This window comes from Pleurodeles waltl, chromosome 6 (genome assembly GCF_031143425.1).
Source record: "Pleurodeles waltl isolate 20211129_DDA chromosome 6, aPleWal1.hap1.20221129, whole genome shotgun sequence".
NCBI classification, from domain to species: domain Eukaryota; kingdom Metazoa; phylum Chordata; class Amphibia; order Caudata; family Salamandridae; genus Pleurodeles; species Pleurodeles waltl.
The window spans coordinates 1,716,509,011-1,716,532,302 of record NC_090445.1 but is presented as its reverse complement, the minus strand read 5'-3'; the positions used below and the strand labels follow the sequence as shown (position 1 = coordinate 1,716,532,302).

General features: G+C 59.1%; 1 long non-coding RNA gene across 1 annotated transcript in view; it reads right to left on the bottom strand.

Annotated features, from left to right (window-relative positions):
- The window catches only part of LOC138301444 (uncharacterized), a 50,906-nt gene extending 28,339 nt beyond the window's left edge, over nt 1-22,567 (bottom strand). Inside the window, exon 1 of the long non-coding RNA XR_011205109.1 lies at nt 22,501-22,567. This is a non-coding gene — a long non-coding RNA (uncharacterized lncRNA). The remainder of the gene's footprint in view (nt 1-22,500) is intronic.
- Between the last annotated feature and the right edge of the window lie 725 nt (nt 22,568-23,292).

Below are 23,292 nucleotides of genomic sequence, written 5' to 3'. Positions count from 1 at the left end.
CGCTGCAGAGACCCTTGTGTGCCCCGTAGGGTAGCACGGAGGGTGAAGGCGTCGGCTGCAGAGACCCTTATTCCCCGGGTAGGGTAGCACGGAGGGTGAAGGCGCCCGCTGCAGAGACCCTTGTGCCCCGGGGAGGGTAGCACGGAGGGTGAGGCGCTGGCTGCAGAGACCCTTGTGTGCCCCATAGGGTAGCACAGAGGGTGAAGGCGCCTGTTGCAGAGACCCTTGTGTGCCCCATAGGGTAGCACGGAGGGTGAAGGCACCGGCTGCAAAGACCCTTGTTCCCCGGGGAGGGTAGCACGGAGGGTGAGGAGCCGGCTGCAGAGACCCTTGTTCTCCGTGGAGGGTAGCACGGAGGGTGAGGCTCCAGCTGCAGAGACCCTTGTGCCTATAGGGTAGCACGGAGGGTGAAGGCGCCGGCTGCAGAGACCCTTGTGCCCCGTGGAGGGTAGCACGGAGGGTGAAGGCACCGGCTGCAGAGACCCTTGTGCCCCGGGGAGGGTAGCACGCAGGGTGAAGGCGCCGGCTGCAGAGACCCTTGTGCGCCCGTAGGGTAGCACGGAGGGTGAAGGCGCCGGCTGCAGAGACCCTTGTGCCCCGGGGAGGGTAGCACGGAGGGTGAGGCTCCAGCTGCAGAGACCCTTGTGCCTATAGGGTAGCACGGAGGGTGAAGGCGCCGGCTGCAGAGACCCTTGTGCCCCGTGGAGGGTAGCACGGAGGGTGAAGGCACCGGCTGCAGAGACCCTTGTGCCCCGGGGAGGGTAGCACGGAGGGTGAAGGCACCGGCTGCAGAGACCCTTGTGCCCCGGGGAGGGTAGCACGGAGGGTGAAGGCACCGGCTGCAGAGACCCTTGTGCCCCGGGGAGGGTAGCACGGAGGGTGAAGGCGCCGGCTGCAGAGACCCTTGTGTGCCCGTAGGGTAGCACGGAGGGTGAGGCGCCGGCTGCAGAGACCCTTGTGCCCCGGGGAGGGTAGCACGGAGGGTGAAGGCACCGGCTGCAGAGACCCTTGTGCCCCGGGGAGGGTAGCACGGAGGGTGAAGGCGCCGGCTGCAGAGACCCTTGTGTGCCCGTAGGGTAGCACGGAGGGTGAAGGCGCCGGCTGCAGAGACCCTTGTGCCCGTAGGGTAGCACGGAGGGTGAGGCGCCGGCTGCAGAGACCCTTGTGCCCGTAGGGTAGCACGGAGGGTGAAGACGCCAGCTGCAGAGACCCTTGTGCGCCGTAGGGTAGCACGGAGGGTGAGGCGCCGGCTGCAGAGACCCTTGTGCACCCGTAGGGTAGCACGGAGGGTGAAGGCGCCGGCTGCAGAGACCCTTGTGCGCCCGTAGGGTAGCACAGAGGGTGAAGGCGCCGGCTGCAGAGACCCTTGTGTGCCCCATAGGGTAGCACGGAGGGTGAAGGCACCGGCTGCAGAGACCCTTGTGCCCCGGGGAGGGTAGCACGGAGGGTGAAGGCGCCGGCTGCAGAGACCCTTATTCCCCGGGTAGGGTAGCACGGAGGGTGAAGGCGCCCGCTGCAGAGACCCTTGTGCCCGTAGGGTAGCACGGAGGGTGAAGGTGCCAGCTGCAGAGACGCTTATTCCCCGGGTAGGGTAGCACGGAGGGTGAAGGCGCCGGCTACAGAGACCTTTGTGCCCCGGGGAGGATAGCACGGAGGGTGAGGCGCTGGCTGCAGAGACCCTTGTGTGCCCCATAGGGTAGCACAGAGGGTGAAGGCGCCTGTTGCAGAGACCCTTGTGTGCCCCATAGGGTAGCACGGAGGGTGAAGGCACCGGCTGCAAAGACCCTTGTTCCCCGGGGAGGGTAGCACGGAGGGTGAGGAGCCGGCTGCAGAGACCCTTGTTCTCCGTGGAGGGTAGCACGGAGGGTGAGGCTCCAGCTGCAGAGACCCTTGTGCCTATAGGGTAGCACGGAGGGTGAAGGCGCCGGCTGCAGAGACCCTTGTGCCCCGTGGAGGGTAGCACGGAGGGTGAAGGCACCGGCTGCAGAGACCCTTGTGCCCCGGGGAGGGTAGCACGGAGGGTGAAGGCACCGGCTGCAGAGACCCTTGTGCCCCGGGGAGGGTAGCACGGAGGGTGAAGGCACCGGCTGCAGAGACCCTTGTGCCCCGGGGAGGGTAGCACGGAGGGTGAAGGCGCCGGCTGCAGAGACCCTTGTGTGCCCGTAGGGTAGCACGGAGGGTGAGGCGCCGGCTGCAGAGACCCTTGTGCCCCGGGGAGGGTAGCACGGAGGGTGAAGGCGCCGGCTGCAGAGACCCTTGTGTGCCCGTAGGGTAGCACGGAGGGTGAAGGCGCCGGCTGCAGAGACCCTTGTGCCCGTAGGGTAGCACGGAGGGTGAGGCGCCGGCTGCAGAGACCCTTGTGCCCGTAGGGTAGCACGGAGGGTGAAGACGCCAGCTGCAGAGACCCTTGTGCGCCGTAGGGTAGCACGGAGGGTGAGGCGCCGGCTGCAGAGACCCTTGTGCACCCGTAGGGTAGCACGGAGGGTGAAGGCGCCGGCTGCAGAGACCCTTGTGTGCCCCATAGGGTAGCACGGAGGGTGAAGGCACCGGCTGCAGAGACCCTTGTGCCCCGGGGAGGGTAGCACGGAGGGTGAAGGCGCCGGCTGCAGAGACCCTTGTTCCCCATAGGGTAGCACGGAGGGTGAAGGCGCCGGCTGCAGAGACCCTTGTGTGCCCCATAGGGTAGCACGGAGGGTGAAGGCGCCGGCTGCAGAGACCCTTGTGCGCCCGTAGGGTAGCACGGAGGGTGAAGGCGCCGGCTGCAGAGACCCTTGTGCCCCGGGGAGGGTAGCACGGAGGGTGAGGCTCCAGCTGCAGAGACTCTTGTGCCCGTAGGGTAGCACAGAGGGTGAAGGCGCCGGCTGCAGAGACCCTTGTGCACCCGTAGGGTAGCACAGAGGGTGAAGGCGCCGGCTGCAGAGACCCTTGTGCGCCCGTAGGGTAGCACAGAGGGTGAAGGCGCCGGCTGCAGAGACCCTTGTGCGCCCGTAGGGTAGCACAGAGGGTGAAGGCGCCGGCTGCAGAGACCCTTGTGCCCGTAGGGTAGCACGGAGGGTGAAGGCGCCGGCTGCAGAGACCCTTGTGCGCCCATAGGGTAGCACGGAAGGTGAAGGCGCCGGCTGCAGAGACCCTTGTGCCCATAGGGTAGCACGGAGGGCGAAGGCGGCGGCTGCAGAGACCCTTGTGCCCCGGGGAGGGTAGCACGGAGGGCGAAGGCGCCGGCTGCAGAGACCCTTGTGCGCCCGTAGGGTAGCACGGAGGGTGAAGGCGCCTGCTGCAGAGACCCTTGTTCTCCGTGGAGGGTAGCACGGAGGGCGAAGGCGCCGGCTGCAGAGACCCTTGTGCGCCCGTAGGGTAGCACGGAGGGTGAGGCTCCAGCTGCAGAGACCCTTGTGCCTATAGGGTAGCACGGAGGGTGAAGGCGCCGGCTGCAGAGACCCTTGTGCCCCGGGGAGGGTAGCACGGAGGGTGAAGGCACCGGCTGCAGAGACCCTTGTGCCCCGGGGAGGGTAGCACGCAGGGTGAAGGCGCCGGCTGCAGAGACCCTTGTGCCCGTAGGGTAGCACGGAGGGTGAAGGTGCCAGCTGCAGAGACCCTTGTGCCCCGGGGAGGGTAGCACAGAGGGTGAAGGCGCCGGCTGCAGAGACCCTTGTGCCCCGGGGAGGGTAGCACGGAGGGTGAGGCGCTGGCTGCAGAGACCCTTGTGTGCCCCGGGGAGGGTAGCACGGAGGGTGAGGCGCCGGCTGCAGAGACCCTTGTGTGCCCGTAGGGTAGCACGGAGGGTGAAGGCGCCTACTGCAGAGACCCTTGTGCACCCGTAGGGTAGCACAGAGGGTGAAGGCGCCGGCTGCAGAGACCCTTGTGCGCCCCATAGGGTAGCACGGAGGGTGAAGGCACCGGCTGCAGAGACCCTTGTGCCCCGGGGAGGGTAGCACGGAGGGTGAAGGCGCCGGCTGCAGAGACCCTTGTTCCCCATAGGGTAGCACGGAGGGTGAAGGCGCCGGCTGCAGAGACCCTTGTTCCCCATAGGGTAGCACGGAGGGTGAAGGCGCCGGCTGCAGAGACCCTTGTGTGCCCCATAGGGTAGCACGGAGGGTGAAGGCGCCGGCTGCAGAGACCCTTGTGCGCCCGTAGGGTAGCACGGAGGGTGAAGGCGCCGGCTGCAGAGACCCTTGTGCACCCGTAGGGTAGCACAGAGGGTGAAGGCGCCGGCTGCAGAGACTCTTGTGCCCGTAGGGTAGCACAGAGGGTGAAGGCGCCGGCTGCAGAGACCCTTGTGCACCCGTAGGGTAGCACAGAGGGTGAAGGCGCCGGCTGCAGAGACCCTTGTGCGCCCGTAGGGTAGCACAGAGGGTGAAGGCGCCGGCTGCAGAGACCCTTGTGCCCGTAGGGTAGCACGGAGGGTGAAGGCGCCGGCTGCAGAGACCCTTGTGCCCCGGGGAGGGTAGCACGGAGGGTGAGGCGCCGGCTGCAGAGACCCTTGTGCGCCCGTAGGGTAGCACAGAGGGTGAAGGCGCCGGCTGCAGAGACCCTTGTGCCCCGGGGAGGGTAGCACGGAGGGCGAAGGCGGCGGCTGCAGAGACCCTTGTGCCCCGGGGAGGGTAGCACGGAGGGCGAAGGCGCCGGCTGCAGAGACCCTTGTGCGCCCGTAGGGTAGCACGGAGGGTGAAGGCGCCTGCTGCAGAGACCCTTGTGTGCCCGTAGGGTAGCACGGAGGGTGAAGGCGCCGGCTGCAGAGACCCTTGTGTGCCCGTAGGGTAGCACGGAGGGTGAAGGCGCCGGCTGCAGAGACCCTTGTGCCCGTAGGGTAGCACGGAGGGTGAAGGCGCCGGCTGCAGAGACCCTTGTGCCTATAGGGTAGCACGGAGGGTGAAGGCACCGGCTGCAGAGACCCTTGTGCCCCGGGGAGGGTAGCACGGAGGGTGAAGGCGCCGGCTGCAGAGACCCTTGTGCCCCGTGGAGGGTAGCACGGAGGGTGAAGGCACCGGCTGCAGAGACCCTTGTGCGCCCGTAGGGTAGCACAGAGGGTGAAGGCGCCGGCTGCAGAGACCCTTGTGCCCCCGTAGGGTAGCACGGAGGGTGAAGGCGCCGGCTGCAGAGACCCTTGTGCCCCGGGGAGGGTAGCACGGAGGGTGAAGGCGCCTGCTGCAGAGACCCTTGTGCCCCCGTAGGGTAGCACGGAGGGTGAAGGCGCCGGCTGCAGAGACCCTTGTGCCCGTAGGGTAGCACGGAGGGTGAAGGTGCCAGCTGCAGAGACTCTTGTGCCCGTAGGGTAGCACGGAGGGTGAAGGCGCCTGCTGCAGAGACCCTTGTGCCCGTAGGGTAGCACGGAGGGTGAAGGCGCCGGCTGCAGAGACCCTTGTGCCCCGGGGAGGGTAGCACGGAGGGTGAGGCGCCGGCTGCAGAGACCCTTGTGCCCCGTGGAGGGTAGCACGCAGGGTGAAGGAGCCTGCTGCAGAGACCCTTGTGCCCCGGGGAGGGTAGCACAGAGGGTGAAGGTGCCAGCTGCAGAGACCCTTGTGCCCGTAGGGTAGCACGGAGGGTGAAGGCGCCGGCTGCAGAGACCCTTGTGTGCCCCGTAGGGTAGCACGGAGGGTGAAGGCGCCGGCTGCAGAGACCCTTGTGCGCCCGTAGGGTAGCACGGAGGGTGAAGGCGCCGGCTGCAGAGACCCTTGTATCCCGGGGAGGGTAGCACGGAGGGTGAAGGCGCCAGCTGCAGAGACCCTTGTGCCCGTAGGGTAGCACGGAGGGTGAAGGTGCCTGCTGCAGAGACCCTTGTATCCCGGGGAGGGTAGCACGGAGGGTGAAGGCGCCAGCTGCAGAGACCCTTGTGCCCGTAGGGTAGCACGGAGGGTGAAGGTGCCTGCTGCAGAGACCCTTGTATCCCGGGGAGGGTAGCACAGAGGGTGAAGGCGCCGGCTGCAGAGACCCTTGTGCACCCGTAGGGTAGCACGGAGGGCGAAGGCGGCGGCTGCAGAGACCCTTGTGCCCCGGGGAGGGTAGCACGGAGGGTGAAGGCGCCTGCTGCAGAGACCCTTGTTCTCCGTGGAGGGTAGCACGGAGGGTGAGGCTCCAGCTGCAGAGACCCTTGTGCCCGTAGGGTAGCACGGAGGGTGAAGGTGCCAGCTGCAGAGACCCTTGTGCCCCGGGGAGGGTAGCACGTGGGTGAAGGCGCCGGCTGCAGAGACCCTTGTGCCCGTAGGGTAGCACGCAGGGTGAAGGCGCCGGCTGCAGAGACCCTTGTGTGCCCCGCGGATGGTAGCACGCAGGGTGAAGGCGCCGGCTGCAGAGACCCTTGTGTGCCCCGCGGAGGGTAGCACGGAGGGTGAAGGCGCCCGCTGCAGAGACCCTTGTGTGCCCCGTAGGGTAGCACGGAGGGTGAAGGCGCCGGCTGCAGAGACCCTTGTGCCCCGGGGAGGGTAGCACGGAGGGTGAAGGCACCGGCTGCAGAGACCCTTGTGCCCCGGGGACGGTAGCACGCAGGGTGAAGGCGCCGGCTGCAGAGACCCTTGTGCCCGTAGGGTAGCACGGAGGGTGAAGGCGCTGGCTGCAGAGACCCTTGTGCCCCGGGGAGGGTAGCACGGAGGGTGAAGGCACCGGCTGCAGAGACCCTTGTGCCCGTAGGGTAGCACGGAGGGTGAAGGTGCCAGCTGCAGAGACCCTTGTCTACCCTGTAGGGTAGCACGGAGGGTGAAGGCGCCGGCTGCAGAGACCCTTGTGCCCCGCGGAGGGTAGCACGGAGGGTGAAGGCGCCGGCTGCAGAGACACTTGTGCCCCGTGGAGGGTAGCACGCAGGGTGAAGGCGCCGGCTGCAGAGACCCTTGTGCCCCCGTAGGGAAGCACGGAGGGTGAAGGCACCGGCTGCAGAGACCCTTGTGCCCCGCGGAGGGTAGCACGGAGGGTGAAGGCGCCTGCTGCAGAGACCCTTGTGCCCCCGTAGGGTAGCACGGAGGGTGAAGGCGCCGGCTGCAGAGACCCTTGTGCCCGTAGGGTAGCACGGAGGGTGAAGGTGCCAGCTGCAGAGACTCTTGTGCCCGTAGGGTAGCACGGAGGGTGAAGGCGCCTGCTGCAGAGACCCTTGTGCCCGTAGGGTAGCACGGAGGGTGAAGGCGCCAGCTGCAGAGACCCTTGTGTGCCCCATAGGGTAGCACGGAGGGTGAAGGCGCCGGCTGCAGAGACCCTTGTGCCCCGTGGAGGGTAGCACGCAGGGTGAAGGCGCCTGCTGCAGAGACCCTTGTGCCCCGCGGAGGGTAGCACAGAGGGTGAAGGCGCCAGCTGCAGAGACCCTTGTGCCCGTAGGGTAGCACGGAGGGTGAAGGCGCCGGCTGCAGAGACCCTTGTGCCCATAGGGTAGCACGAAGGGTGAAGGCGCCAGCTGCAGAGACCCTTGTGCCCGTAGGGTAGCACGGAGGGTGAAGGTGCCTGCTGCAGAGACCCTTGTATCCCGGGGAGGGTAGCACGGAGGGTGAAGGCGCCAGCTGCAGAGACCCTTGTGCCCCGTGGAGGGTAGCACAGAGGTTGAAGGCGCCCGCTGCAGAGACCCTTGTGCCCATAGGGTAGGACGAAGGGTGAAGGCGCCAGCTGCAGAGACCCTTGTGCCCGTAGGGTAGCACAGAGGGTGAAGGCGCTGGCTGCAGAGACTCTTGTGCCCGTAGGGTAGCACGAAGGGTGAAGGCACCGGCTGCAGAGACCCTTGTGCCCCGGGGAGGGTAGCACGGAGGGTGAGGCGCCGGCTGCAGAGACCCTTGTGCCCGTAGGGTAGCACAGAGGGTGAAGGTGCCAGCTGCAGAGACCCTTGTGCCCCGGGGAGGGTAGCACGGAGGGTGAAGGCACCGGCTGCAGAGACCCTTGTGCCCCCGTAGGGTAGCACGGAGGGTGAAGGCGCCGGCTGCAGAGACCCTTGTGCCCCGGGGAGGGTAGCACGGAGGGTGAGGCGCCGGCTGCAGAGACCCTTGTGCCCGTAGGGTAGCACGGAGGGTGAAGGCGCCAGCTGCAGAGACCCTTGTGCCCGTAGGGTAGCACGGAGGGTGAAGGCGCCAGCTGCAGAGACCCTTGTGCCCGTAGGGTAGCACGGAGGGTGAAGGCGCCTGCTGTAACATGCAGATCACTGATTCGTTTTTATTACTCAGATAGGGAAGTGTCTATTGCTTTTGATACCGAGATCATTGTTATTTCCGGTTCATAAATTGTACTCCTTGTAATGTAGCACATTGACCTATTTACCAGCCTCAAGGCGCTGCATGTGTGACTCATGGGTTTCCATCCTCACTCTTTTCTCAATCTGTTGTTACTCTAAGGTGAGCAACAGGGGGCTCCGATCAGTCACTCTTGTTCTGTGACATCTACAAGTATGGATGAGATGTGATTGCTGAACCTTAAACCCCTCATTGCTGGATGTAACATTTCATGTACATTCATGTGCACACGTGTATGATTTATTCTGCCTCTGTGTGTGATGCAATGTGCTCACCCTCCCGTGTACTGGGAGGAGCAGCGCTGTGAAAGAGTTACATAAAGAAGTGAGAAGGTGAGATCTAACTCACTAGTTGCAGAATTACTCACACAGGCAGGTAAAACCTGCCTCTCACAGTGCAAGCACGTTTCTTACACAGGGAACTGGGCAAAGTTCAAAGTAGTTTCTCTTAGGTGTTTGTGGGGTGATAACAAGCTGTGCGCCTTTGTTTCCTTCCACTGCATTGAGGTTTAGGTGTGAGGCACTAGATGGCTCCCAGCCAAGATCATAACACTGAACAAACGGGGGGCTGATGGCCTTTTAAATCAGGCCTTTGTTTCAGCGCATAACAAAACTTGAGGGGGCCCCTGAAAACTACATGGAAGCCTCCCCTCCCCCAAACTCACTCAGGAGCTCTCAGGCCAGGGTGTTGTGCTAAGGGGGCCACTTGGAGCTTGGGCCACCCCTGCCCTGCAGGGACTGCGGGTGCCTGTGTTACATCACTGCTTTGTTTTGGGCCCGGTAGCAATCTCAAAGCAGAAAGCCCTCCTTGCTGCCTGCGTGTGGCTGCTCAAAGCAGACAAAGGCCCTGATGTAGATATGGGGGATGGATCACGCCATCACAGCAGTGAAGGATCTCCCGCCGAAATCATGGGAAATAGGGAATTTAGATTTTGGTGGACGGGATAGTGGTCATCATTGTGACGGAGTAACTCGTCCGCCAGTTGTAAATCCGGCCCAAGGTGCGGGCGCAGCCGAATTATGGGCCAGAGTCAGGCAATGACACCAGGGCAAATACACCACGTCCCCGTGTGTCACCCGGATTCCCTCTCCGGCCTAGAAGTGGCTGCAGCACTGGGACCCGGGCAATGCCCTACTTCCCAGCACTGTAAACAAGCCTTGGCAAAGCCCTTCGGTCTCGCCTGCGTCAGCTGTTGGCTTTGTCTCTGTGTGTAGCGTGGTTGCTGTGCAGCATAACTGAAACTGCTGCCACTTAGCACCTTCTTTTGCTTATTGGGGGGCGGGAGGTGACAAGAGAGGGAGGGGGAGTCGAGGACACGATGGACAATGGAGGGTGGGGAGAGGGTGGTACAACATCTCAGAGGGAGACATAAGGGTGGAGGAATTGGTGGGAGGAAGCAATGCAGAGGACGGAGAGGTGCAGGAAAGAAGGTTATAAGTTCTCTTTTTACCAGGGAGGAGCTTCGGGGGTGGGAGGTTTGGGGTGTTACACCCCCCAATAAATGGATTTTGTGATAAATGGTTGGGTACAGGTGATTTCTGTCAGGTATGGCAAGGTTTCTATTGTTGAGTTCACCAGGAACTTTCACACACACAGACTAAGAAAGCACACATGCACACACACCCACATGCAGGCACACGCATGCATGCACACACGCATGCACGCACACACACATGCATGCGCGCACACACACGCATGCATGCACGCCCACACACACATGCATGCACACACACCCGCATGCACGCATGCACACACACGCATGCATGCACACACCCGCATGCACGCACGCACGCACACACACACATGCATACACACACATGCACACACACATACACACACACACGCAGGCACACACATACAAGCACACACACATACACACATGCATGCATGCACGCACACACACACATGCATGCATACAAACACACATGCACACACACACACACACGCATGCACACACACACACACACACACAGGCACACACACACAAGCACACACACATACACACACACGCATGCACACACACACATACACATGCATGCACACACATACACACATACGCATGCGCACACACACACACAGGCACACACACACAAGCACACACACATGAACACACACACACATGCATGCACACACACACATGCATGCATACACACACACATGCATGCACACACACAGTCATACACACACATATGCAGGCACACACATACACAAGCACACACACATAAACACGCACACATGCACACACACACATGCATGCACACACACGCATGCACACACACACACATGCATGCACACACATGCACACACACATGCACACCCACATACACACACACGCATGCACACACACACACTCTCTCTCTTTTTTCCCTCTCGCTCTCTCTCTGCTTGGAAACAGGATGAAAAGAAATACTGGTTATTTCTCAAAATAATGTGTTTTCTCCCAAGTAGTACCCATACAATAATTACCCTCCCTTTTCAATCACCTTAAGCCCCACTCGTGCCCCCTGCTTGTCATACTAAGATTTTGCTCTGTGTTTGCATAACAAAAGTGTTGCAAATTGACGCAAAATCCTTCTTCCCAATTTACTTCCATAGCAAAACTTGCTTTGAGCAGGAAATTCACTTGAAAGTAGCGCACATAGGAGCATCAATCAATCACTCAGGAATTTGTAAAGCGCACTACTCACCCATGAGGGTCTCAAGGCACTGCTTTGCATTACTTATCATTAACGGGGCTTCCCATGGGCAGTGCTTGGGCCTTTCCATGCAACCACCCATGGTTTTTAATGTAAAACCCTATTTACTAAATAAAAGTAGAAAAATAATTTCAAATAAGCTGCATAAAGGAGTAATGTTTTTGTTTCTCCTTTCCTTTCTGACTGTGCATGTGTGTTGCACTGTACAGCTCACGTATAAAGTGGGGAAAATTTAAAAGTCAGGCTAAGCATAGTATTATGTACTGCAGGGATGTCCTCCCAGTACAAAACCTGAGCTAGACTCGCGCTGACATCCTTGCACTATCTTGCAAAGGTGGGTGTATGGCCCCCGCATACCTGCTCTTGCTCTGGCGCTAGGGAGAGGGGGGGCGAGTGCAGTATCTCTGTAAACATAGCGCTCTCCTGCTCCGGCACTACGGAGAGGGGGGCGAGTGCAGTATCTATGTAAACACGGCACTGTCCTGCTCTCTGCTCCGGAGCTACGGTGAGGGGGACGAGTGCAGTATCTATGTAAATATGGCGCTCTCCTGCTCCGGCGCTAGGGGGAGGGGGGGAAAATGCAGTATCTCTGTAAACATAGCGCTCTCCTGCTCTCTGCTCCGGCGCTAGGGAGAGGGGACGAGTGCAGTATCTATGTAAATATGGCGCTCTCCTGCTCTCCTGCTCCGGCGCCAGGGTGAGGGGGGCTAGTGCAGTATTTCTGTAAACATGGCGCTCTCCTGCTCTCTGCTCTGGCGCTAGGGAGAGGGGTGCGAGTGCAGTATCTCTGTAAACATGGCGCTCTCCTGCTCTCTGCTCCGGCGTTAGGGAGAGGGGGGCGAGTGCAGTATCTCTGTAAACATGGCGCTCTCCTGCTCTCTGCTCCGGCGCTACGGTGAGGGGGATGAGTGCAGTATCTGAGTAAATATGGCGCTCTCCTGCTGGCGCTAGGGGGAGGGGGGAGAGTGCAGTATCTCTGTAAACATAGCGCTCTCCTGCTCTCTGCTCCGGCGCTAGGGAGAGGGGACGAGTGCAGTATCTCTGTAAACATGGCGCTCTCCTGCTCTCCTGCTCTGGCGCCAGGGTGAGGGGTGCAAGTGCAGTATCTCTGTAAACATGACGCTCTCCTGCTCTCTGCTCCGGCGCTAGGGAGAGGGGTGCAAGTGCAGTATCTCTGTAAACATGGCGCTCTCCTGCTCGCTGCTCCGGCGCTAGGGAGAGGGTGCGAGTGCAGTATCTCTAAATATGGCGCTCTCCTGCTCTCTGCTCTGGCGCCAGGGTGAGGGGGGCGAGTGCAGTATCTCTGTAAACATGGCGCTCTCCTGCTCTCTGCTCCGGCGTTAGGGAGAGGGGTGCGAGTGCAGTATCTCTGTAAACATAGCACTCTCCTGCTCTCTGCTCCGGCGCTAGGGGTAGAGGGACGAGTGCAGTATTTCTGTAAACATGGCGCTCTCCTGCTCCGGCGCTAGGGAGAGGGGGTACGAGTGCAGTATCTCTGTAAACATAGCGCTCTCCTGCTCCGGCGCTAGGGGGTGGGGGTGCGAGTGCAGTATCTCTGTAAACATAGCGCTCTCCTGCTCTCTGCTCCGGCGCTAGGGGGAGGGGGACAAGTGCAGTATCTCTGTAAGCATGGCGCTCTCCTGCTCCGGCACTAGGGAGAGGGGGGCGAGTGCAGTAACTCTGTAAACATGGTGTTCTCCTGCTCCGGCGCTAGGGAGAGGGGTGCGAGTGCAGTATCTCTGTAAATATTGCGCTCTCCTGCTCTCTGCTCCAGTGCTAGGGTGAGGGGGGCGAGTGCAGTATCTCTGTAAACATGGCGCACTCCTGCTCTCTGCTCCGGTGCTAGGGTGAGGGGGGCGAGTGCAGTATCTGTAAACATGGCACTCTCCTGCTCTCTGCTCCAAATTCACTTGAAAGTAGCGCACATAGGAGCATCAATCAATCACTCAGGAATTTGTAAAGCGCACTACTCACCCATGAGGGTCTCAAGGCACTGCTTTGCATTACTTATCATTAACGGGGCTTCCCATGGGCGGTGCTTGGGCCTTTCCATGCAACCACCCATGGTTTTTAATGTAAAACCCTATTTACTAAATAAAAGTAGAAAAATAATTTCAAATAAGCAGCATTAAGGAGTAATGTTTTTGTTTCTCCTTTCCTTTCTGACTGTGCATGTGTGTTGCACTGTACAGCTCATGTATAAAGTGGGGAAAATTTAAAAGTCAGTCTAAGCATAGTATTATGTACTGCAGGGATGTCCTCCCAGTACAAAACCTGTGCTAGACTCACGCTGACACCCTTGCACTATCTTGCAAAGGTGGGTGTATGGCCCCTGCATACCTGCTCTTGCTCCGGCGCTAGGGAGAGGGGGGGCGAGTGCAGTATCTATGTAAACATGGCGCTCTCCTGCTCTCTGCTCCGGCGCTACGGTGAGGGGGACGAGTGCAGTATCTATGTAAATATGGCACTCTCCTGCTCCGGTGCTAGGGGGGGGGGGGGGGGAGAGTGCAGTATCTCTGTAAACATAGCGCTCTCCTGCTCTCTGCTCCGGCGCTAGGGTGAGGGGGGCGAGTGCAGTATCTCTGTAAACATGGCGCTCTCCTGCTCTCTGCTCCGGCGCTAGGGAGAGGGGTGCGAGTGCAGTATCTCTGTAAACATGGCGCTCTCCTGCTCTCTGCTCCGGTGCTAGGGAGAGGGGGCGAGTGCAGTATCTGTAAAGATGGTGCTCTCCTGCTCCGGCGCTAGGGAAAGGGGGGCGAGTGTAGTATCTCTGTAAACATGGCGCTCTCCTGCTCTCTGCTCCGGCGTTAGGGAGAGGGGGGCGAGTGCAGTATCTCTGTAAACATGGCGCTCTCCTGCTCTCTGCTCCGGCACTAGGGAGAGGGTGCCAGTGCAGTATCTCTGTAAATATGGCGCTCTCCTGCTCTCTGCTCTGGCGCCAGGGTGAGGGGGGCGAGTGCAGTATCTCTGTAAACATGGCGCTCTCCTGCTCTCTGCTCCGGTGCTAGGGAGAGGGGGGGCGAGTGCAGTATCTCTGTAAACATAGTGCTCTCCTGCTCTCTGCTCCGGCGCTGGGGGGGGGGACGACTGCAGTATGTCTGTAAACATGGCGCTCTCCTGCTCTCTGCTCCGGCGTTAGGGAGAGGGGTGCAAGTGCAGTATCTCTGTAAACATAGTGCTCTCCTGCTCTCTGCTCCGGCGCTAGGGAGAGGGGGTGCGAGTGCAGTATCTCTGTAAACATAGCGCTCTCCTGCTCTCTGCTCCGGCGCTAGGGGGAGGGTGTGCGAGTGCAGTATCTCTGTAAACATAGCGCTCTCCTGTTCTCTGCTCCGGCGCTAGGGGGAGGGGGACAAGTGCAGTATCTCTGTAAACATGGCGCTCTCCTGCTCCGGCGCTAGGGAGAGGGGGGCGAGTGCAGTATCTCTGTAAACATGGCGCTCTCCTGCTCCGGCGATAGGGAGAGGGGTGCGAGTGCAGTATCTCTGTAAATATGGCGCTCTCCTGCTCTCTGCTCCGGTGCTAGGGAGAGGGGGCGAGTGCAGTATCTCTGTAAACATGGCGCTCTCCTGCTCTCTGCTCCGGCGCTAGGGAGAGGGGTGCAAGTGCAGTATCTCTGTAAACATGGCGCTCTCCTGCTCGCTGCTCCGGCGCTAGGGAGAGGGTGCGAGTGCAGTATCTCTGTAAATATGGCGCTCTCCTGCTCTCTGCTCTGGCGCCAGGGTGAGGGGGGCGAGTGCAGTATCTCTGTAAACATGGCGCTCTCCTGCTCTCTGCTCCGGCGTTAGGGAGAGGGGTGCGAGTGCAGTATCTCTGTAAACATAGCACTCTCCTGCTCTCTGCTCCGGCGCTAGGGGTAGAGGGACGAGTGCAGTATTTCTGTAAACATGGCGCTCTCCTGCTCCGGCGCTAGGGAGAGGGGGTACGAGTGCAGTATCTCTGTAAACATAGCGCTCTCCTGCTCCGGCGCTAGGGGGTGGGGGTGCGAGTGCAGTATCTCTGTAAACATAGCGCTCTCCTGCTCTCTGCTCCGGCGCTAGGGGGAGGGGGACAAGTGCAGTATCTCTGTAAGCATGGCGCTCTCCTGCTCCGGCACTAGGGAGAGGGGGGCGAGTGCAGTATCTCTGTAAACATGGTGTTCTCCTGCTCCGGCGCTAGGGAGAGGGGTGCGAATGCAGTATCTCTGTAAATATTGCGCTCTCCTGCTCTCTGCTCCAGTGCTAGGGTGAGGGGGGCGAGTGCAGTATCTCTGTAAACATGGCGCACTCCTGCTCTCTGCTCCGGTGCTAGGGTGAGGGGGGCGAGTGCAGTATCTGTAAACATGGCACTCTCCTGCTCTCTGCTCCAAATTCACTTGAAAGTAGCGCACATAGGAGCATCAATCAATCACTCAGGAATTTGTAAAGCGCACTACTCACCCATGAGGGTCTCAAGGCACTGCTTTGCATTACTTATCATTAACGGGGCTTCCCATGGGCGGTGCTTGGGCCTTTCCATGCAACCACCCATGGTTTTTAATGTAAAACCCTATTTACTAAATAAAAGTAGAAAAATAATTTCAAATAAGCAGCATTAAGGAGTAATGTTTTTGTTTCTCCTTTCCTTTCTGACTGTGCATGTGTGTTGCACTGTACAGCTCATGTATAAAGTGGGGAAAATTTAAAAGTCAGTCTAAGCATAGTATTATGTACTGCAGGGATGTCCTCCCAGTACAAAACCTGTGCTAGACTCACGCTGACACCCTTGCACTATCTTGCAAAGGTGGGTGTATGGCCCCTGCATACCTGCTCTTGCTCCGGCGCTAGGGAGAGGGGGGGCGAGTGCAGTATCTATGTAAACATGGCGCTCTCCTGCTCTCTGCTCCGGCGCTACGGTGAGGGGGACGAGTGCAGTATCTATGTAAATATGGCGCTCTCCTGCTCTCTGCTCTGGCGCCAGGGTGAGGGGGGCGAGTGCAGTATCTCTGTAAACATGGCGCTCTCCTGCTCTCTGCTCCGGCGTTAGGGAGAGGGGTGCGAGTGCAGTATCTCTGTAAACATAGCACTCTCCTGCTCTCTGCTCCGGCGCTAGGGGTAGAGGGACGAGTGCAGTATTTCTGTAAACATGGCGCTCTCCTGCTCCGGCGCTAGGGAGAGGGGGTACGAGTGCAGTATCTCTGTAAACATAGCGCTCTCCTGCTCCGGCGCTAGGGGGTGGGGGTGCGAGTGCAGTATCTCTGTAAACATAGCGCTCTCCTGCTCTCTGCTCCGGCGCTAGGGGGAGGGGGACAAGTGCAGTATCTCTGTAAGCATGGCGCTCTCCTGCTCCGGCACTAGGGAGAGGGGGGCGAGTGCAGTAACTCTGTAAACATGGTGTTCTCCTGCTCCGGCGCTAGGGAGAGGGGTGCGAGTGCAGTATCTCTGTAAATATTGCGCTCTCCTGCTCTCTGCTCCAGTGCTAGGGTGAGGGGGGCGAGTGCAGTATCTCTGTAAACATGGCGCACTCCTGCTCTCTGCTCCGGTGCTAGGGTGAGGGGGGCGAGTGCAGTATCTGTAAACATGGCACTCTCCTGCTCTCTGCTCCAAATTCACTTGAAAGTAGCGCACATAGGAGCATCAATCAATCACTCAGGAATTTGTAAAGCGCACTACTCACCCATGAGGGTCTCAAGGCACTGCTTTGCATTACTTATCATTAACGGGGCTTCCCATGGGCGGTGCTTGGGCCTTTCCATGCAACCACCCATGGTTTTTAATGTAAAACCCTATTTACTAAATAAAAGTAGAAAAATAATTTCAAATAAGCAGCATTAAGGAGTAATGTTTTTGTTTCTCCTTTCCTTTCTGACTGTGCATGTGTGTTGCACTGTACAGCTCATGTATAAAGTGGGGAAAATTTAAAAGTCAGTCTAAGCATAGTATTATGTACTGCAGGGATGTCCTCCCAGTACAAAACCTGTGCTAGACTCACGCTGACACCCTTGCACTATCTTGCAAAGGTGGGTGTATGGCCCCTGCATACCTGCTCTTGCTCCGGCGCTAGGGAGAGGGGGGGCGAGTGCAGTATCTATGTAAACATGGCGCTCTCCTGCTCTCTGCTCCGGCGCTACGGTGAGGGGGACGAGTGCAGTATCTATGTAAATATGGCACTCTCCTGCTCCGGTGCTAGGGGGGGGGGGGGGGGAGAGTGCAGTATCTCTGTAAACATAGCGCTCTCCTGCTCTCTGCTCCGGCGCTAGGGTGAGGGGGGCGAGTGCAGTATCTCTGTAAACATGGCGCTCTCCTGCTCTCTGCTCCGGCGCTAGGGAGAGGGGTGCGAGTGCAGTATCTCTGTAAACATGGCGCTCTCCTGCTCTCTGCTCCGGTGCTAGGGAGAGGGGGCGAGTGCAGTATCTGTAAAGATGGTGCTCTCCTGCTCCGGCGCTAGGGAAAGGGGGGCGAGTGTAGTATCTCTGTAAACATGGCGCTCTCCTGCTCTCTGCTCCGGCGTTAGGGAGAGGGGGGCGAGTGCAGTATCTCTGTAAACATGGCGCTCTCCTGCTCTCTGCTCCGGCACTAGGGAGAGGGTGCCAGTGCAGTATCTCTGTAAATATGGCGCTCTCCTGCTCTCTGCTCTGGCGCCAGGGTGAGGGGGGCGAGTGCAGTATCTCTGTAAACATGGCGCTCTCCTGCTCTCTGCTCCGGTGCTAGGGAGAGGGGGGGCGAGTGCAGTATCTCTGTAAACATAGTGCTCTCCTGCTCTCTGCTCCGGCGCTGGGGGGGGGGACGACTGCAGTATGTCTGTAAACATGGCGCTCTCCTGCTCTCTGCTCCGGCGTTAGGGAGAGGGGTGCAAGTGCAGTATCTCTGTAAACATAGTGCTCTCCTGCTCTCTGCTCCGGCGCTAGGGAGAGGGGGTGCGAGTGCAGTATCTCTGTAAACATAGCGCTCTCCTGCTCTCTGCTCCGGCGCTAGGGGGAGGGTGTGCGAGTGCAGTATCTCTGTAAACATAGCGCTCTCCTGTTCTCTGCTCCGGCGCTAGGGGGAGGGGGACAAGTGCAGTATCTCTGTAAACATGGCGCTCTCCTGCTCCGGCGCTAGGGAGAGGGGGGCGAGTGCAGTATCTCTGTAAACATGGCGCTCTCCTGCTCCGGCGATAGGGAGAGGGGTGCGAGTGCAGTATCTCTGTAAATATGGCGCTCTCCTGCTCTCTGCTCCGGTGCTAGGGAGAGGGGGCGAGTGCAGTATCTCTGTAAACATGGCGCTCTCCTGCTCTCTGCTCCGGCGCTAGGGAGAGGGGTGCAAGTGCAGTATCTCTGTAAACATGGCGCTCTCCTGCTCGCTGCTCCGGCGCTAGGGAGAGGGTGCGAGTGCAGTATCTCTGTAAATATGGCGCTCTCCTGCTCTCTGCTCTGGCGCCAGGGTGAGGGGGGCGAGTGCAGTATCTCTGTAAACATGGCGCTCTCCTGCTCTCTGCTCCGGCGTTAGGGAGAGGGGTGCGAGTGCAGTATCTCTGTAAACATAGCACTCTCCTGCTCTCTGCTCCGGCGCTAGGGGTAGAGGGACGAGTGCAGTATTTCTGTAAACATGGCGCTCTCCTGCTCCGGCGCTAGGGAGAGGGGGTACGAGTGCAGTATCTCTGTAAACATAGCGCTCTCCTGCTCCGGCGCTAGGGGGTGGGGGTGCGAGTGCAGTATCTCTGTAAACATAGCGCTCTCCTGCTCTCTGCTCCGGCGCTAGGGGGAGGGGGACAAGTGCAGTATCTCTGTAAGCATGGCGCTCTCCTGCTCCGGCACTAGGGAGAGGGGGGCGAGTGCAGTATCTCTGTAAACATGGTGTTCTCCTGCTCCGGCGCTAGGGAGAGGGGTGCGAATGCAGTATCTCTGTAAATATTGCGCTCTCCTGCTCTCTGCTCCAGTGCTAGGGTGAGGGGGGCGAGTGCAGTATCTCTGTAAACATGGCGCACTCCTGCTCTCTGCTCCGGTGCTAGGGTGAGGGGGGCGAGTGCAGTATCTGTAAACATGGCACTCTCCTGCTCTCTGCTCCAAATTCACTTGAAAGTAGCGCACATAGGAGCATCAATCAATCACTCAGGAATTTGTAAAGCGCACTACTCACCCATGAGGGTCTCAAGGCACTGCTTTGCATTACTTATCATTAACGGGGCTTCCCATGGGCGGTGCTTGGGCCTTTCCATGCAACCACCCATGGTTTTTAATGTAAAACCCTATTTACTAAATAAAAGTAGAAAAATAATTTCAAATAAGCAGCATTAAGGAGTAATGTTTTTGTTTCTCCTTTCCTTTCTGACTGTGCATGTGTGTTGCACTGTACAGCTCATGTATAAAGTGGGGAAAATTTAAAAGTCAGTCTAAGCATAGTATTATGTACTGCAGGGATGTCCTCCCAGTACAAAACCTGTGCTAGACTCACGCTGACACCCTTGCACTATCTTGCAAAGGTGGGTGTATGGCCCCTGCATACCTGCTCTTGCTCCGGCGCTAGGGAGAGGGGGGGCGAGTGCAGTATCTATGTAAACATGGCGCTCTCCTGCTCTCTGCTCCGGCGCTACGGTGAGGGGGACGAGTGCAGTATCTATGTAAATATGGCACTCTCCTGCTCCGGTGCTAGGGGGAGGGGGGGAGAGTGCAGTATCTCTGTAAACATAGCGCTCTCCTGCTCTCTGCTCCGGCGCTAGGGTGAGGGGGGCGAGTGCAGTATCTCTGTAAACATGGCGCTCTCCTGCTCTCTGCTCCGGCGCTAGGGAGAGGGGTGCGAGTGCAGTATCTCTGTAAACATGGCGCTCTCCTGCTCTCTGCTCCGGTGCTAGGGAGAGGGGGCGAGTGCAGTATCTGTAAAGATGGTGCTCTCCTGCTCCGGCGCTAGGGAAAGGGGGGCGAGTGTAGTATCTCTGTAAACATGGCGCTCTCCTGCTCTCTGCTCCGGCGTTAGGGAGAGGGGGGCGAGTGCAGTATCTCTGTAAACATGGCGCTCTCCTGCTCTCTGCTCCGGCACTAGGGAGAGGGTGCCAGTGCAGTATCTCTGTAAATATGGCGCTCTCCTGCTCTCTGCTCTGGCGCCAGGGTGAGGGGGGCGAGTGCAGTATCTCTGTAAACATGGCGCTCTCCTGCTCTCTGCTCCGGTGCTAGGGAGAGGGGGGGCGAGTGCAGTATCTCTGTAAACATAGTGCTCTCCTGCTCTCTGCTCCGGCGCTGGGGGGGGGACGACTGCAGTATGTCTGTAAACATGGCGCTCTCCTGCTCTCTGCTCCGGCGTTAGGGAGAGGGGTGCAAGTGCAGTATCTCTGTAAACATAGTGCTCTCCTGCTCTCTGCTCCGGCGCTAGGGAGAGGGGGTGCGAGTGCAGTATCTCTGTAAACATAGCGCTCTCCTGCTTTCTGCTCCGGCGCTAGGGGGAGGGTGTGCGAGTGCAGTATCTCTGTAAACATAGCGCTCTCCTGTTCTCTGCTCCGGCGCTAGGGGGAGGGGGACAAGTGCAGTATCTCTGTAAACATGGCGCTCTCCTGCTCCGGCGCTAGGGAGAGGGGGGCGAGTGCAGTATCTCTGTAAACATGGCGCTCTCCTGCTCCGGCGATAGGGAGAGGGGTGCGAGTGCAGTATCTCTGTAAATATGGCGCTCTCCTGCTCTCTGCTCCGGTGCTAGGGAGAGGGGGCGAGTGCAGTATCTGTAAACATGGCGCTCTCCTTCTCTCTGTTCCGGCGCTAGGGAGAGGGGGGCGAGTGCAGTATCTCTGTAAACATGGCACTCTCCTGCTCTCTGCTCCGGTGCTAGGGTGAGGGGGGCGAGTGCAGTATCTGTAAACATGGCGCTCTCCTGCTCCGGCTCTAGGGAAAGGGGGGGCCAGTGCAGTATCTCTGTAAACATGGCGCTCTCCTGCTCTCTGCTCCGGCGCTAGGGAGAGGGGGGCGAGTGCAGTATCTCTGTAAATATGGCACTCTTCTGCTCTCTGCTCCGGCGCTAGGAAGAGGGGGGGGCAAGTGCAGTATCTGTAAACATGGCGCTCTCCTGCTCCGGCGCTAGGGCGAGGGGGGCGAGTGCAGTATCTCTGTAAATATGACACTCTCCTGCTCTCTGCTCCGGCGCTAGGAAGAGGGGGGGCAAGTGCAGTATCTGTAAACATGGCACTCTCCTGCTCCGGTGCTAGGGAGAGGGGGGCGAGTGCAGTATCTCTGTAAATATGGCGCTCTCCTGCTCTCTGCTCCGGCGCTAGGAAGAGGGGGGGGCGAGGGCAGTATCTCTGTAAATATGGCACTCTCCTGCTCTCTGCTCTGGGGCTAGTGAGAGGGGGTCGAGTGCAGTATCTCTGTAAATATGGTGCTCTCATGCTCTCTACTCCGGCGCTAGGGAGAAGGGGGCGAGTGCAGTATCTCTGTAAATATGCTGCTCTCCTGCTCCGGCGCTAGGGAGAGGGGGACGAGTGCAGTATCTGTAAATATGGCGCTCTCCTGCTCTCTGCTCCGGCGCTAGCGAGAGGGGACGAGTGCAGTATCTGTAAACATGGCGCTCTCCTGCTCTCTGCTCCGGCGCTAGGGAGAGGGACGAGTGCAGTATCTGTAAATATGGCGCTCTCCTGCTCTCTGCTCTGGCGCTAGGGAGACGGGGCGAGTGCAGTATCTGTAAACATGGCGCTCTCCTGCTCCGGCGCTAGGGAGAGGGGGGTGAGTGTAGTATCTGTAAACATGGCACTCTCCTGCTCTCTGCTCTGGCGCTAGGGAGAGGGGGACGAGTGCAGTATCTGTAAACATAGCGCTCTCCTGCTCTCCTGGTCCGGAGCTAGGGAGGGGGCGAGTGCAGTATCTCTGTAAATATAGCGCTCTCCTGCTCTCTGCTCCAGCGCTAGGGAGAGGGGGGCGAATGCAGTATCTGTAAATATGGCGCTCTCCTACTCTCTGCTCCGGTGCTAGGGAGAGGGGGGGGCGAATGCAGTATCTGTAAACATGGCGCTCTCCTGCTCCGGCGCTAGGGAGAGGGTGGCGAGTGCAGTATCTCTGTAAATATGGCGCGCTCCTGCTCTCTGCTCCGGCGCTAGGGAGAGGGGGGGCGAGTGCAGTATCTGTAAATATGGTGCTCTCCTGCTCTCTGCTCTGGCGCTAGGGAGAGAGGACGAGTGCAGTATCTCTGTAAACATGGTGCTCTCCTGCTCCGGCGCTAGGGAGAGGGATGAGTGCAGTATCTGTAAATATGGCGCTCTCCTGCTCTCTGCTCCGGCGCTAGCGAGAGGGGACGAGTGCAGTATCTGTAAATATGGCGCTCTCCTGCTCTCTGCTCCAGCGCTAGGGAGAGGGGGGCGAGTGAGGTATCTCTGTAAACATGGCGCTCTCTGCTCCGGCGCTAGGGAGAGGGGGGCGAGTGCGGTATCTGTAAATATGGCGCTCTCCTGCTCTCTGCTCCGACGCTTGGGTGAAAGGGGCGAGCGCAGTATCTCTTTAAATATGGCGCTCTCCTGCTCTCACCGCAGATATTGCTGCATTTTTGGCTGCTGCGCTGCGTGAGAATTTGGTACATCGACCGCTATGTGCCTGGGTGATTGTTGGGAAATCTGAAGCTCACCCCCACGTACCCCCCAATCTTACTGCCCAAGCTCCGCCCCTGCTTTTTACCCCTTTCCCCGGTGACCAGAGATGTGCCTCTTACCTCCGTACGCACTCGCTCCATCGGCTCCACCTGTCGTCGCGTTGTCCTTACTGAAGGGGGCTCTGGAGCCTGCGGAGAAACAAGTGCTATAAACACTGCGGGGACTTCAGCCTACCGGCTGCACATGCACTGTGTGAGAGGTGTTTCTAGGCTTTGTGCTGAAGGCACTTGAGTGAGACCCCAAAAGTACCTGCGTTGCCAGAGGAGGAAGGCCCTTCCTGGCCGGCCTGACCTTTGACACCATTGTAGGGAAAGGAGTCTGTAAGGGAAGAAGACAGGGGAGTCATTCATAGAGCTGAGAAAATAGGCTTTCAATACAACACCACACTACACACGGTATCACATCCCTAACACACACACACATCCCAGAAACACACACAGACACATCCCAGGCACACACACAGACAGATCCCAGAACACACACAGACACATCCCAGACACACACACACACACAGACACACACAGACACATCCCAGACACACACACAGACAGATCCCAGACACACACACAGACACATCCCAGACACACACACACACATCCCAGACACACACACACACACAGACACATCCCAGTACCATCTTGCCTGGCATGTTACCCCCATTTTCACATGTACTTAAGTTTGTTTTTGCCTGTGTCACTGGGACCCTGCCAGCCAGGACCCCAGTGCTCATAGTTTGTGCCCTGTATGTGTTCCCTGTGTGGTGCCTAACTGTCTCACTGAGGCTCTGATAACCAGAACATCACTGCGTATGCTCTCTCTGCCTTTAAAATTGTCACTATAGGCTAGTGACC